The following is a 17,203-nucleotide window of genomic DNA, read 5'->3' on the forward strand; positions in this document are numbered from 1 at the left end:
CGTGCTCTTTGGGGAAAAAAAGTTACCATAAAGCCCTGTTCATGCTAATTAAACAACTGGACTTTAGGGTCAAGTGTTGTCGTATCGGCCCATGTCCCGGATGTGAAAGCCCCCTTACTGGACTACTGAATATAATAATATTCCATTATATTTTGTATTTTAAATTGTTACCTGCCACCAGAATTTTATGATTTCCTTGCCATAAATATAGACGTTTTTACCATAAATTGGTGCCTAAAAATGTATCAGAATGCAGGAATTGAAGTCTTTTACCCTCAAAATTTCCTGGGGGAGACCAGACCCCCCCTGCTGTATGTGTTCCCCCAAAGGCCAATTCTGAGCAAGGAAAACCCCTGAATTATAATCACAGACAGCCATAAAAACATTAAAATTGCATTGAGTTAGAGAGTTAAAACAGATGAAAAGATGGAGAACCAGACAGACAATATGTACAGTGTCAACAGAGAGAAACACGGATAATCGAACAGACAGACAGTGACAACAAAGAACAACATACTGTAGAGAATGACAGTAACAGCATACAAACGGCATAAACAGGCAGTATGTGTACATTTGTTATAAACGTGTGCTCTTTAAAAAGTAGTAAGCATTGTTTGCCAGTTACTTACATTAAATGTTTAAAAATTTGTTACATAAGGTACTGCTTATATTATTTCACCATCTGTACACAAATAATAGTAATTAGTGAATGCACGTGTCCGTGGGTGGGGCTGCATGGTAATGTGGGCTGGTGTGACTACAGTGCCAGGGCTGAATTTTGGTCCCAGTCTGCCCCTGGTGTTATGGGCAACAACGACTCAACCTGTAAGAAATCGAAAGGACATAAGTACTCGTTCATTCAACTTTCAACCTATAATCCATGTTGAACTTGCAAAAACTACAATCAAATCTGAGATTTGTCAACGGCAATCAGGCGAAAGAGACAAATTTAGCCGCCTAGCTCCATAGAGTCCCATTCATTTTGCACTCGCCTGCGATCACCCCCAGTGGAACTCTGGTGGAACTGCAACCAAATTCGGCACAATGGGGCTAAATAGGGAGTGAACAGGCTCTCCGTTGACGGGCTCTGATGTACACAGACTTTTGATAACATGGGAGTTGTTGTCTTTACCGTTAACCACCATTGCTAATTAAACTGTACGGTAAGAGGATTAGGGCCACATGTGAAAAAAAATGATTTGAGTTCTGAGTTTAAAGTCAGAATTCTGAGAAAAAAGTCAGAATTCTGACTCAGAACTCAAATAAAGTTTTCATAAGCGGCCCTAGTCCTTTAGTTCAGAGGCGAGATAATGTATTAAAGTTGTATTCACGTTATGTTTAGTAAGTTTTTTTCATGTTGTGTCAATCTAATGAAATAGCTGCAGTGTTTCCCAAATAAGTAGTTAGATTCTATTTGTGTAGTAGCTGACCGGTTAGAGAGCATGCAAGCTAACATTAGCCAGCAGCTAAAACTACAAAATCACAAACATTGTCCCCTCTCAGATGTTTTTAGTACCAGGGGAAAAGGGGTTGTCGTAAAAATAGGCCTACTCCCCGCCGTATGGAAACTGGGGGGGTGGTGGGCATCTCCAGAGCGGACCGGATAGGCCTGGGTGGCCGCTGTTGCAGCTCGATTTCAACCAGATGCAGGCGCCTGCGGTCTGGTATGGTCTGTTCCCCAACGGATCATTAAACTTTCTGTTATTGATGTTAGCGTTCTTAGCACTCAGTGCCGGGGTTTTGGCCGGCCAGGTTCGGGTTGCTGTAGTCGCTGGCTGAGGGCTAGCTGTGGCTGTGTTTCCGGGACTGTTGTAGGCCTATGCTCTGATCCTGACTGAAGTCTCTCGGACTGGGGTGCGCTAGCTGCTTAACTTAACTTAACTTGTAGGCTAGTCAGGAGCACAAATTGCCTTCCGGAGAAAGAGTGTAATAATGAGGCACACAGCGTACAATAAACACCAGCATTAAAGGTGCTGTAGGTAGGATTGCGAAGATCCAGGACTTAGCCAAAAAATGTGAACATCGACAACTTCTCAGTCCCTCCCCCCCTTTCTGCTAAAGCCCAAAATGGTCTCCTAAGCCCCTCCCCCCACAAGGGAGAATGAATGTGTGTGCATCAAGCCCCCAGGAAGAGCGCCATGTCTTAAAGCCACCATGGGCTTAGCGGATAAGGGTGGAATTGCACCCTCTGGCCCAGAAAGACTTTTCCCATAGACTTTGCATGGCGAAAGAAACTTCTATATTTCAGCGGATAATTTTTTTGGGAGTACATCAACTTACCAGTCCGAACACTTAAAGGGTCCTTGTTTAAAAACGTCATGTTTTTAACATTTACTAGTAGCCGAATCCAGAGTTATGATGAACGCGCATAATGGACACAAGCAGACCCGGGCAACTGCGCCCGCCCTGCACTGTGCATGCTCATATGTTCTCCTGACTGTCCCCGGTCCATGTTGCTAGTGCACATGTCCATCGTGACGTCATGGGCCAGTCAACGCGGAAGATCCGAGCTCCATGATTGCTTTATGCGCATTTGAGCACTCTCATTGGAATGTACGGGGCTTCCCGCCAAACACTGTATCCAGTTCTCTTAATACATCCATGGTGTGTGTCGGTACACGATCCGTTCTGCCTGCACGATCCGTTCTGCACATGCGCAAAATGTTCGCGCATGCGCGGTTGTACGAGGATTTACGACACTGCACGATCTGTTCCACGCTTCCGGTCGACAGCCAAGCTAACGTTAGTTTAGCTAACAGCTAATTCGGCTAACTGCTAGCTGAGACAGCATGTAATAACTTTAAAAGACCCTCAAAATAAAACTTGAAAATAAACGTTGACATATATAACAAACACCTAACATATATAACAGCTGTTACGTCAGTTCTACTTTACTTGTGCTCATTTAAAATACAATCACTCAATACTTGTCTTTATTGTTATTACTGTGAAGTCTTAATTTAGCTGTAGCCTGCTTTTCCCATTACGTTTGAGTTAACGTTATTTTAGACTGAATCTAGCTGTCAGCTAGTGGTTAGCCGAATTAGCTGTTAGCTAAACTAACGTTAGCTTCCCGGTGGAGGCTAGCCATAGGCTAGCGTGGAACAGATCGTGCAGGTCGTATGGATACATAAAACAGTATTATCTTGCGCATGTGCAGAACGGATCGTGCAGGCAGAACGTATCGTGTACCGACAGTGTGCATGAGCAGTGATTGACACGCAGTTAGACACCCCCCCTGGCTCTGATTGGTGCATCTGAACAGGGAGCTGTGGATTTTTGCAAATCGCACTGCAGGCTGTAGGTGGTGCCAGAGGAGCCAGATGTTTTTTTTTATTACCTGCTTCATGTAGTTCTACTCGAACATAGGGTCAGTTTCAGCAAATATGACAGAAAGTTAGTTTTATAAGTCTTACCTACTGCACCTTTAAGTGAGTAAAACCACAATGTTACATACAGATAAAACCATGGATAAAACACAAATCCTTACAGAGAAAACAACAACCTAATCATACAGAGCTAAAAGATAAAAACAATTTCAAGATAGCCTACATTTTACATAATATATTAATATAGGCTTATTCCACTTTGCTGATGCAGAAAAGTGATTTGCTTTGATTTTACCTTGGCACTTAGTTTTCAAGCTGTTGAAATGTTGTCAAAAATCCAAGTGTTGTAGCCTACATCATGATTGATGTTCTACACAGTGTGCCTCCTCCAGTGGCATCATATCAGCCCTCTCTGTGTATCTTCTTTCAGACTGAAACACTGTGTAGATATGGGCCCCCAAAATAAGACGGATATGTTGCTTGAGACCCAGCAAAGCAAGAGTTATGGGGGGAGCAGCTGGAGAAGGGATGGTAAAATGTGGATGATTTCTAACTATAAAGATACTGATATCTCAACATGAGTGATGGAAACATTCATGGTGTTGGTTTCAGGATGGTTGGACTGCCCTGTTTGGGTAGCACTGGAGCGACACTGGGTCAGGTTGCAAACTATTAGCATTCCTCTGGATAGAGGGATGGGAAATGGCTGCAGTGCTTTGCCCTTTACACAGCCAGGAGATGGACCAACGCGGCCAGGGTGGATGTTGAAGATACAAGATGGATAAAGAATGGAGGAGAGAAAATAGGAAAATGTTACAGGGAGAAAGAAACTTTTCCTGCCATGTGTGAAACATAGAGGTGTGAAGTCTGATGTTCAGTGTAATACGACTTAATTCAAATTCAGTTATCAATTAAATATTATTGTTATTCAAAAGTAGATGATGTGTTTTTTTATCTTGCTATTTCTGTGTTTATTTCAATTGAAAATCAGACTTGAAAAATCAATAATAAAACATTTCAGGTGAAAATCACAATAATACTATTGCAGTGTAAATACTGTTGCAGTTTAACAGTTTTTTTTATTGTTTATTTTACATGCCTTATGGGTACTTACTTGCCTCATCTTCCTCCAGGGCATAATCAGCAGGCCTTTAGTGTTTCTATGTGTCACTTTCTATGACTAGAAGCATTTTCTGAGCTGTCAACAACAAAAGAAGACCTTGTTTACTGTAAACAAAAGCGATCAGCATGTGTTGTTGTTGCCGGAAAACATGATTTGTGGGTGTGGAGAGGTAATAAATCTCTGTGAAAATTGTTTTAAATCAATCTGGTCCTATCTAAAATAAAGAAAAAGCATCTGTAAAGTTAAATGAAATTTGTCATGTTTGTAAATAGGCAAAACATGGCATCAAATCTAACTTTAACTCTTTTTTCCTGTAAAGGGGATGGAAATTGCAAACCAAGCTTCAGCTAGAGTGGAACCAGCTGTGAGAAGCCATGTTTGAAGAGGGCTGTGGAGTGGTGGTTCTAGTAGCACTCTGTGTCATTATGAAACCTGTTTTAACTAATGAGATACATTATCGTTAATCACCTACTCATTAGGAGCGACATGTTGAAGAGGGACTCAGTGATGGCGGACACGCAGTGCCACACACCGTCACATACACACACACAACTATACAGTGACATACACACACATGACATCCGCTAATCTCTATGGCTCCAAGGCATTTTGCTGATTTCCTGTTCTTGAGCAGACACAGTTAGAAAACTTTACAATATGCATGCAGTGACCACAAACTTCTCACTCAGTGCACACATTATCCACGGCTTCAGGGCAGCTTAGGTGGTCTCTTTCCCCTGGCAAGAGGTACCCTACCTTGGGTTAAGGATTCAGAGATTCTGGGTAATGACACCCACGCCTCCCCTTCCTCCCCAGATGCCATTAGAACCTCATTTTAAAGGAGAGTGATGGGCCAGGCTCACAGGGTTATCTGGCCTATCTTTTAATCATAAATGAGACCCCTCCCTCTTTTTCCTCCCCCTCTCTCTCTATCTACCTCCCTTACTCTTCCCCACTGCCCTCTCCCTCTCCCTCTGTGGGTGGGGGAAAGTGCTGTCTCAGCGTTCTCCTCTTTCTCAACATCCCCCCCCCCTCCACCCCTTCCTGTTCTGTCTTTATGCTTTTCCAGCCCATCGCTGATCGGGGGCATCAGTTCCACCGGGGTGACTCGCTCCTTCGCCGTCACTTAGGAACTGCCGAGTCCTCCTCTGTCCAAGAGAACAGGGGAGATGGGGAGAAGGAGGGAGGGTTGTGGGGGGTAGAGAGGTAAAACGAGGGTCATGCCAATGACAAGGGGCCTTAAAATGGCTTCTCAAAAATCTTGCTTTACAGTGGAGGATCTTATGGCGTTTAGCCCTGTGAAACTCTCCTAAAACATTATCTTCATCCAATGGTACTGCGCTTTACCTCTTTCTTTCTATTACTTCTGCAGTATGTGCAATATTTCACAAAATAATTCATTCACACTCTTTTTTTTTCTCTTATTAGATAATGAAAGTGGATAGACAGGAACGGGGGGGGGATGACATGCAGCACAGTACTGCAGGTCGGATTCAAACCCGGGCCGCTGCAAAGGACTCAGCCTACATGGGGCGCACTCTCTACTAGGTGAGCTAAAGGTTGCCCCCTCTCACACATATTTATACCCGTTTTACTTTTGTGTGGACTGTTCAGTTTATGTACAAAAATTTGAAAAAATACTTGTGCTTGCAAAGTTTAGGAAGAGTTGGTAAAAAAAAGAAAGAAAAAAAAAGAAGAAAAAAAAGGTGATGATGCATGCTCACCTGCAGGCCTGGCCGATTATTTCCAGTCCTCATCACCATACACACACACACACACACACACACACACACACACACACACACACACACACACACACACACACACACACACCACCACCAGTGCCCCCTTGCCTTCAGTCATTGTCTATCGCTGCAGTCCTGCAGGGGGTAAACGTCAAACTCTCCAAATTGGATGAAACATTATGGGAAATATTATGAGGCAGCCTGCTGGCGTGATGGCTAGGGGCTTCTGGTTAATTGAGTTGTTGCCCGCGCTGCATACTGAACAGGACTAGAGGATGGCAGACAAGTCGGGTGGGACACTGGCTTTTTTTTAAAAGACATTTCATCTTTATTGGTTAATGTGCAGTCGAGACAGAAAAAGGCCAGATGGAAGAGGTAAGGGAAAGACAGAGAGAGAAAGGCAGATACAGACTTTCCAGCACATTTTTCTGTCCAATATATCAATCACAGACAAATAGTAAACAGCTGCAACATGTTATTTTTCCATTCATTATCTGTAACCCCTTATCCTATTCAGGGTCACAGGTGGGCAGGAGCCGATCCCAGCTGACATTGGAAGAGAGGTGGGGTACACCCTGGACAGGTCACCAGACTAGCACAGGGCTGACACATAGAGCCAGGCAATAACTAGAGACTATAGGCAATTTATAGGCAACAATTAACCTAACATGGACTATGGGAGGAAGCCGGAGAACCCAGAGAAAACCTAAACATGAGAACGTGACACACCCTGGCCAGTGGGTTGAAACCCCAAAGCCTCTTGCTATGAGGCAACAGTCATACCCCTGCACCACCTTGCAACCCTAGTGTTATTTTTTATCTTGAATATTTAGAGAAATCTCTTTACTTTCCCCAAAACTATTTGATACATTACAATTACACCAAGTTCAAGTTCCCCCCACAACTTAAGAGCCATCCTTCTTGCAGTGCCTCCAAAACTTTCTCTGCCAGAGTCACTGAAAGATTTAGCCTCTTTAAGCCTGACATACAGAAATCTTTTATCCACAATATTAGTCTGAAAAGTAAGACAGAACTGAAATTTTAAAGAGAAGGGGGAAAAAAGTGAAGTGAAGTACTTTTGATCATCGTTGCGACAAGGCTGAGAAGTAACATTTAGTCATTAATGTCAAAGCAGATATATATTCCAGGATTTATATATTAGCATTAAGAGAAGCCTATTAGTAATGTGGCTCATCCTTATTCGGGGTCACTGCCAATGAGTAATAATCTTATGCAAATATATTCTGCTGGGGAATTTTCTGATGATTGCTATATGCAGATTCAGCCCAGTCTCTTCCACTGCGCCTGAAATGAGCAAAAACAGAGATATCCATACATTGTTCATAATTAGACAAAGTTCAAGTTTTACATTATTAAGAAAACATAGTTTCAGTCATACTACTGGCCATAATTTATTTCAAAGACTAACTATATATCTGCTCAGTGGTGTGTATATTTGAGTGCAAACTTTAACACATCTAAATCTAAAAGGTCCAGATCATGTCGTTGATCAAAATCTTGATTAAAATGTAAACAATACAAACAGCAATATATGCAATCTTTAAATCTATTCTTAGCTTTCTAGTTAACTGCAATACTATATTCTATGCAGGCAGTTACAGTGACTCCAGGTTCATTAACTACTTGCAGATATATATTTATAATTTACAATGTTTATCTTTAATATAAAATGATGCTGATATGACCCCGTCCTCATAGTGGTGTTCACAGACTCCTCACACGCTGTGGGGAAGTGCCAGTTTCCAGACGGCTACTTCATCAACATTTCTCGGTGGGTCAGTGTCCTTCGTTGTAGAGCACATCAATTCAGAGGGGACATCGATCACAGCCGCCTCTCGTCACATTGACCAGCTCATTAGCTGGACTTAATATACGCTGAGGGAGCTCTGAGGCCTGCATGTCAGTCCTGCACTCTGTAGGAAGTTTTCTTGGAGATGTACACGTTTAAGATACCAGCCTTTCTGGTGCAATGACAAGGCAGAGAATGGTAAAATGGTAGTATGCATTCATTGTATTTGAGATTGTTTTCTGCCTCTTCATGTACAAGTTGAAGAGAGGTATATCCTGTTTTAAATGCTGACGAAGAAAACCATGTTAGGTGCTTATTTGTCAGCCAAGGATCCTGAGAAATTATGCTGATATTGGACTATTTAGTACCCCACGATTTACACCAATGTTCAGTACCAATGCAGTAAGAAGTGTGCCTTTTATGTAACAAGACAGAAAGTGAGGTCAGGTGTGGGGTAAATGGTTGTACAGCACATCTGATGTGAAGACCTGTTGCAGACCTCAACTTAATGTTTGCCTTTTTATTAGCAGCAACAACCATCTTTACTTAACCTTAATTAACTGAGTGTTTTAGTTACCTAACCCGAAACATTCCTTACCCATAGATAATTATCCATAACCATTATCACTCCATAACCATAGCCATATAGTAGTTGCCATGCACCGGTATTGTAGAAATCAAGAATTTAAAAAATATTGGCATTGGACATACTGTGAGGTTTTACAGAACTGAGCAAAATTTTTGTCCGGCAAAAGGGGATGGATATTGAATTTGTAGTAACTGATTTTTAAATAATGCCCCAAAGTGAAGCTAGCAATTAGAGAGGAGAAAGTGAAATCCTCATTGCGCAAAACTGTATTTTATGGCAACTAGCTTTGGCAGAATTGCTTTGAATTCTTTGGAGAAATTGAAACATCGACAAAATGATTGAAGATTAAAAGTAGAAAAAATATTTTCATTATCGTCATGAACAGTATTTAGCATTTTTATTACATCAGGAAGTTGTGTGTGTGTCATGGCCTTCTTAGTTAAAACAATGCTTCCCACTGATGTAAATATCCACTCCAGAGCAAACCAGAGTGCCCCAGCTGACTGCTCGCCCTGTCGGCCCGGCCCACTCACAGATGAGGACCACATTGTGCCCATTGTCTGACTAAATGGTGGCTTCAGAGAGCAGAAAAGGGGGAAACTTGTGTAAACAAGCTGCAGCTTTAGCATCTCAATGTCACCGCATGGGTGTCTGGTGCTAAGCAATGCTTTGTGCCTGTTGGCATCATGCATTCCTGCCTAGGCAAACTTTGGACACAACTTTGGCCTCACGATTTCTTCTCAGGATTCATAAATAAATTGTAACAGTTAATATAAAAAGCAAAAGTTAGAGGATAAATGATGCCACGTGTTATTCGTCAAGGAAATCTAGCAGAAATTAACCACAGCAAAGTGTATTGAACTTTTGGCGCCCAGAGCAGCTGACTACGTTGACCCAGTGAGTTGTTTACCTGGCTCAAGGCTACCACATGGAAGGATATTCAGGGTATTATAGGGGGATTTTACCATCTCTATAGCGCCCTAGTCGCTTCCTTTCTTCCCTCTTATTTGTATCCGTTAGATTGATGTCACGTTGTGTTTTGTATTGAGCAGCACAGATAACACATGAGCTGCAGCTTGATAAGATCATTCCACTTGCCGTTAGCTATTCTGTGGGTTTTGATCACAGAGACTCTCACAACAGTGAAGAACAGTGTGAACACACAATTGTATACACACGTTTTGACCTCTGTGTGTCCTCTGTATTTACCTTTCAGACAGTCAAATTTAAAGAGGGACAGGGCTCTTCTGTCTCTAATGATTACTGGCTAAAGACATTCCTTTATTAGTGTCTAGTTTTGTAATACTGCCAAATAACACTTTATTGCCCTTTAATTAAATATTAATGGTAGTGTCATTACATCTTCATTCATAATTAAAGAGCTACCAACGACTGATATTGCATATTAATGTAATTAAACGTCAGTACAGTGTGTGTGTGTGTGTGTGTGTGTGTGTGTGTGTGTGTGTGTGTGTGTGTGTATTTGTGTGTGTGTGTGTGTGTGTGTGTGTGTATTTGTGTGTGTGTGTGTGTGTGTGTGTGTGTGTGTATGTGTGTGTGTGTGTGTGTGTGTGCGTGTGTGTGTGTTTCAGAGGGATCTGGTGCAGTAGTGTGGTGATGGTGGCAATTGATTTAAACAATATAAATTATGTTTTTTGTTTAGAATGCGTCAATGAACCATCATTTTTTTCAAACCTTTGAAAGTATTTTTATAGGATCCTGTTAAAACGGCAGTGTTGTACACATTTGCGGTTCCCATTCACACTCTAGGCAATATTGTTCACATTCAAAGCCTCAGAATGTGACCCCTATATTGCGTCTTAAAGTACATAACAGCCCTATTCTCTACCTCTCACCCCTCACACCCTGGTCCCCCCACCACCACCAACTGATCAATGCCCCACTAGCAACTAAGGGGGGAAATGTTAAGTTAAAAAAAAAGATAAATTGACCCCCCACTGCAGCTGTGGATTACAGGACCTGCCCCTCACCCACGTGTCACCCCAACTTCATGACTCACTAAGATGTGCTAGGTAGTAATAGTGCATGATAACAAGGCGGCTTTTGTTGTCAATTTGGTGAACAGGAAGTTTCAGCCCTGGGAGCTACCGTGAAGACGGACACCACTACCAGCAGCAGCCATCTTTAAATCCCCTTTGGTGATGTGACCCCTGACCCAGCCTCAGAGAAGGTCAGAGAAAACTTATCTCTCAATGAATAAACTGGTGTCCCTTTTAAAGTCAGTGTGTTAATGATTGACTGCAGTCCAATGCCTTGGCATTCTCAAAAAGAAGTACATGTGTTGGTTTTTAATTAACAGGAAGAGGCAGTGGCAGTTAGGCAGAATTCAGACATGTGTATTAGGACTTTACTTTGAAGGATAAATCAGCTTTATTACAAACATCTTATTTTTGTAATTTGTTTTTATTATGATACCACTGTACACCAAAGTGAGATGTCAGAGCATTGTCCAAGCCCAACAAGGAGAGAAACAAGCATTCAGATAATTAGACAGGTTGTAAACAAGCCAAAAGTTGCTTCATTTGAAGGTTCAATTCAAAGGTTAGCCAAAGTTATGAACCTTATTACCAATAAAGTGATGGTAAAAAATATGAAAACCAAAGTTGTGAAAACGTTCAATTATCCTTCAATTTTAACAAAACTGGCTACCAAGTGGAAATGAAAAGGGAATATTCTAAATGTTTTACTGAAACTATATTTTAGTAGAAGTCAAATTTATACTTAATTCAAAATCTAGAGTAAACTATCTTCTCTTCTGTCTGAATTTCTTTTTTTATATGAATATACAACCCTTTGTTATCATGTGAAACAAGTAAGTTGATCTTTGAGGTGAGATTATTAACATACCAAATCGTACTTTACTGTTGATGTCAGTTACTGACAATGTACTGAATTCCTACAAAATGCTACCTCTGACACAACACAAGAACTTTCCCTTCAGAAGGGTCAGATGTGATGTGGAAGTGCTGCAAAGAAGACACAGACAAAGTCAATCCCAGGGATCAATCCTGCAACTCTGTAGTCACGGAGCAAATCACAGACGAGCTGCCTCATCAATTATGCAGAATCCAACGTCTTCATGTAAACCAAGAGAGGAAAGCAGAAGAGATGAGCGAATGTTTTCCACACAGTAATGAAAGTCAAATTCACCCGGGTGCTTGGAGGCACTACCCAGGCGGCAGCCATTAAAAGTCAATCGGGGTGTCTGCTGCGTAAACAAATAGCTATGATTATTCCAACCTGCCATCCTCCGACAGCATTAAAACATCCTTCAATTAGGCAGCGCTGCAACATACTCAGACCCAAACAAAGCTCTCTCTACACCTCTCTGTCACGTATCATTACTCCCACAATGCTGCTCCTGCTCCCTCGCTCTCTGCACACCTTTCACTCATCATGATGTGTCAACTGTTTGCAGGAGAGGCAGCAACGATGGCTAGCTCTTTGACCCACACCAAGATGCCAATAGTACATAAGGCACACAGCCTTCATTGTTTGTTGGCTGGATCAATCAGAAAACACCTTAGGGCCTTTTCTGAACTTTGGCCACACACAGCTGGATGGGTAGGATCTGACACAGAGGGTCAAGAGACAAGACAGAGGATAGATGAGCAACTTTTTGATCAAACCTTACTCTCTCTCTGTTAACTTTTCTCTTGTCTCTCTCTCTCTCTCTCTCTCTCTCACATATATTCGCTTGATATGGCACAATCATTTTTTTTAACAATGTTTTTATTAATTTTTTCATTGCAATTACAATTGTCATCGTCCTAACCCACAGCAACAAAATTTTCTCAACCTCTGCCGTACTACAACAATCAAAAAACAAAAAGCAAATTATATGACAGTATCATAGTAGCAGCTCCCCTATGTCTTCTTCTTCTTTTACAAACCGGTCAAATGGCCTCCAGATTTTCTCACACACCCCCAATTTGCCTCTCAATATATACTGTATGTCAGCCTCTCCATGGACATACATTGCGCCGGTATGGCACACTTCAGTTGTGGAATAGCTGATATGCCAAGCTGAGAGAAAAAAATTAAAAATGTCATCAAACTCTTAAGAAATGTGGCTATGATTCTGACATGAAATTCAGAAGACTGGAACCACAGCCCTACAACCTTTGTGTTTACTCTTTGTAATTTGTCAGCACAATAATCAAACATGTATTAGACATGTTATGATGGAAAAGTGGAAAAAGAATTCTTCATTTTGATATTTATTTGTTCATCATCTCACTTGGTAAAAAGATTGTTCCATATTATTACCAGAGAAACATCTGGATAGCCTCACCCAGGGCAACAAAGTTAGTTTGCCTGGTCCGTGTTACTGTATTTATCTGTAAAGTGTAATGAAACACTAAAAATATGTCTCAGGATTTGTATACTTTGTTTACCCCATTTACACTTATAACATGTGATCTGGGTAAAAGAAAATGCATGTTACAGTAATGCAAGGTGTAAATGATCGGATCAGCCTAACCACATCTCAATCTGATCGGGTGCCATTGTCCAGATAATACACTTTATCCATACACATGTATAAATGGGGCCTTTGATTGGATTTGTCGATCATTTGTCAATGACAATGCTACACTTCATCACTTTGAGTAAATATTATATTGGAGATCAAGTGATCAGTGGCATTTTGCTGTATACCAACAGCAACACGTGACACACGCTCAGTCAGAGAGTTGCATATTGCAGCTTAAGGTCTTCAGATATACAAACATGAAAGGCTCCAGGGATTTACATTTGTCTTTGTGGCTCTATCACCACTCTGAGCATATCAGCATTGAAATTTAGTGTCACAATTGAGGCTTTTCTCTCTCTGATTTCTATGCACTAATTTAATCTTAACCTTATTAAATTATTTAAGTTGGTTTATACACTTTGTGGAACATGTGACAAGCCCACAGGGATCTATCAGCACCACAGACAAACAGGCAAATACTAATCCAATTGATTATCATTATGAAACTGTTCAGCCCATGTGGTTGAATTTAACACACGTTCAAATTCAATAGATGTGGTATTTTCTCAAGAAATAAGTCTGTTCAAAGGGAAATCAAATCTTTAAGTTCCACCTCTTCAACGAGTAGCAATCCCAAGCTGCAGAGGCTCGCAGTTGTAGGCCAATTCCGGCCGAAGAGAAACCGTTGTGCGACTTACAGGCTGCTTCTATCTGTTGCCACTTAAGGAATAAAAAAGCCGGAATTCCTGCAATTTTAGGTTTAATATGGAGCATGCTGATTTCAAAATAAGCTAATTTGCTCGAAGCACTACATTGTGTAAAAAGGTTTAATTGGTAATTATCATCAAAAGCAACTGTTGTTATAACACAATCTGTAACAAACTTTCAGTTCAACTTTGAATGCACAATTCTTGCCTAGATACAACACAGCAATGAAGGATTTATTGAAGGGCCTGGGTGGTGAACAAACACTGCTGCTGGGGCGTGTCAGATTGCATTGCACATTTTACTGTAACAAACCGGAGAAAACAAGAGACGTATTGTGTAGATTCCTGTGTAGACCAGAATAACCAGGTTTTATTAGATTCATTGGTCTTCATACGCCCAACATTAAAAACAAATACTCAGATGACTTAAAGCTGTGGAAATGCTGTTCAATGAGTTCAACTGGGTAGATCTTGATAAGTGAATGTAACCAAACCATCCACCAAATTACCATAAAATGAGTTTCTAAACTACGTGACCTGCTGCAGCTTTTGTATTTCATATATTATAATACATTTAAACAGTGTTTTACATGAAGTCAACAATTACATTGACGTACTTATCACATTACTGACTTCATTCATGAAAAGTTGTTTTTTTCAAAGCAACAACAGCAGTATACTCTGTCAACATAAATATACATCACAAGAGCAGTAATGCATTGCACTTCATCCAAAACATTGTGCCAAAGAACAGTAAATCATATGACCTAGCTTACTTTACTGTAATAACAAGTCAGCAGAAAAATGGAGGAAGAAGTATCTGACGACATCCTGTAAAAGCCACCTGCTTCTCATCTGTAAGCATTCTGATAGCGGAGAAATAATTATAAAATGAAGTCTATGTATTTATTCTGTGGGTTATTCAGATATACACACACTGCTGTGCTGAAAGACAGAAAGAGCTGGTATAAACCCATCCTCATCTGGAGATACACATCACAATGGATATGCACCAGACCACACACAACCTTCTTTCGCACAAAACTTCAAATCCAAACTCACATTAAGTGGCATGTCTTAAAATTATCATGTTTCAAGAGCTAAAGTACCAACTGCCAAGTGTGTGTGTGTGTGTGTGTGTGTGTGTGTGTGTGTGTGTGTGTGTGTGTGTGTGTGTGACTGATGCAACTCAGCTGTGCATGAATAGATGCACTTCCAGCCGAGAATCTTGACAGTCGTTGTATCTGCCAAAAACAGCTGAGCCTTTGTTGGTAGATTAACGCCACTGCCTAAATGTCTTATTTAAACAGTCCCTTGGATAACAAATCACCAATGTGAATATGAGCTATACATTAATTTGTAACATGGGCCCTGTGCCAAAGAGGTTTGACAAAGTAACTAAACACTTCACAGTGGAAGAAAGCTCTAAATGCATTGTGACAGCCAGAAGTGTGTTTTGTGTCTTACAAAACACAGTGCACACAGAGGAAAGCAGAGACACACATGCAAACTGCATACATTGACGCGTGCATAGACACTTGTGGTACACAGACAGACATTGAAGAAGTACTCAGGTACTTTCCTGGAGTAAAATAACTAATACCACACTGTGAAAATATTCTACAAGTAAAGGTCCTACATTCAAAACCTTACTTAAGTAGAAGTATGTAAGAATTATCAGCTGAATTTACTTAGAGTATCAAAATAAAAGTACTCTTTCTGCATTAAAATGTTCATTGTTTCACTATTGTAGGCCTATGATGTTTTTGGATTAATATTACTGTTGCATTAATGTGTATGTTGCATTTTAAAGTTGTGCTCATTTTAACTCCTTTATATACTGCAGGGTAGTTTAATCTACTGCAATGCATCATATTCTGTAGGATCATTACATGTTCGTACTGTCGCTGTCTCGTGAGAACCATCTATCTCTAAAAATTCAAGGTTTCTGTCTTTTCATGAGCTCAGAAAAACAGCTCTGTTTTCAGCTTTGTGACGATGCATTTTCCAGCTGATCCAAGAGGGTTTTTAAATAGTCTACTTATTTTAAAACATAAAATAACACTTACTCTATCAGTTTATCACAGACATTCAAATTCAAAGTCACCAAATTTGGAGATACATGGTTTTCACTGGACAGGAAGAGTATGAAAAATGATAATCTATAAAGCTGTCAGATAAATGTAGTGGAGTAGAAGTATAAAGTTGCATAAAATGGAAATGCTCAAGTAAAGTACCTTGGATTTGTACTTAAGTACAATACTCAAGTAAATGTACTTAGACGGATACACACACACACACACACACACACACACACACACACACACACACACACACACACACACACACCTGTGAAGATAGTCTCAAGTCACACACTTTGCTTCTGCTCTCTCTCTCTCTCTCTCTCTCTCTCTCTCTCTCTCTCTCTCTCTCTCTTTGTCTGTGGAGAAATTACAGTGAAGACAATGAAAAATGTTAGGTGTTCAGAGTAATATTAAATTAAACTAATCGAATTTGAGGAAAAATTGTTGCAGAACATCGTGGGGAAACATATCTATTATGGAAAGACATATTAGCAGTTCCATTTGTCTGAGTTTTTACTCATTTTCTTTCCTTCTATCTTTCTTCTCTTGCCTGTATATGCAAACAAGCCCATTTTAAACAAATTAAACTGCTATCTCGTGTACCAGAGTGATGAGACTCGCTGCACATTTAATATCCAAAACAAGGCGGTCAAAATATTCCAAAGGTCATCGACTCGGCAGGGTTTCAAATATTGCATATCTCTGCATTCTTTGTCCAAAATAGATTTTTTAATAACTCAATAAACTTGTTTAGAGATAACCGGCCTTTATGGTAATTGAATAACGAAACTGGATGCTTCAGTGCTACTGTAACAATCTCCACCCAGCCGAGGGCAAGAGGCTCATTTTGATTGGCAGCAAGGGTACTCCCTATCTATTAGTGCATTCAAGACAACCGGGAAATGGAAAGTTTCTGACCTACAAGCAATCAGTATCAACACAGAGGGGACAGTGTTGTAAAGAGTAGCAGTACAGGAAGCTGAAAATTTGCGCTGAGCTGCACTTCTGGCTCCCACAAACTTGACCTCTTCTCAGGTCCCTAACTTCTCACGTCCCAGCTGCGATGAATAAACCTTAAACTGTGTTGGATGAGAGCACATGTAGGTATGATCACATCTGCTGCCTGTGTAACTCCATGTGGCCAAAGGTATGTGGACAGACCATCCATTCTTTTGTACTTTTGGTCTGGGGCTGTTTTTTATGATTTGGGCTATAGGCCCTTTAGTTTCAATTAAGTAAAATCTTAATGGTACAGCCTACATTGTAGCACACTGTTGTCTAAAATATTCTTGTAGGCCCTACAAGAATATTTTAGACAACA

This window comes from Sander lucioperca, chromosome 11 (assembly GCF_008315115.2).
Source record: "Sander lucioperca isolate FBNREF2018 chromosome 11, SLUC_FBN_1.2, whole genome shotgun sequence".
Taxonomy (NCBI): Eukaryota; Metazoa; Chordata; class Actinopteri; order Perciformes; family Percidae; genus Sander; species Sander lucioperca.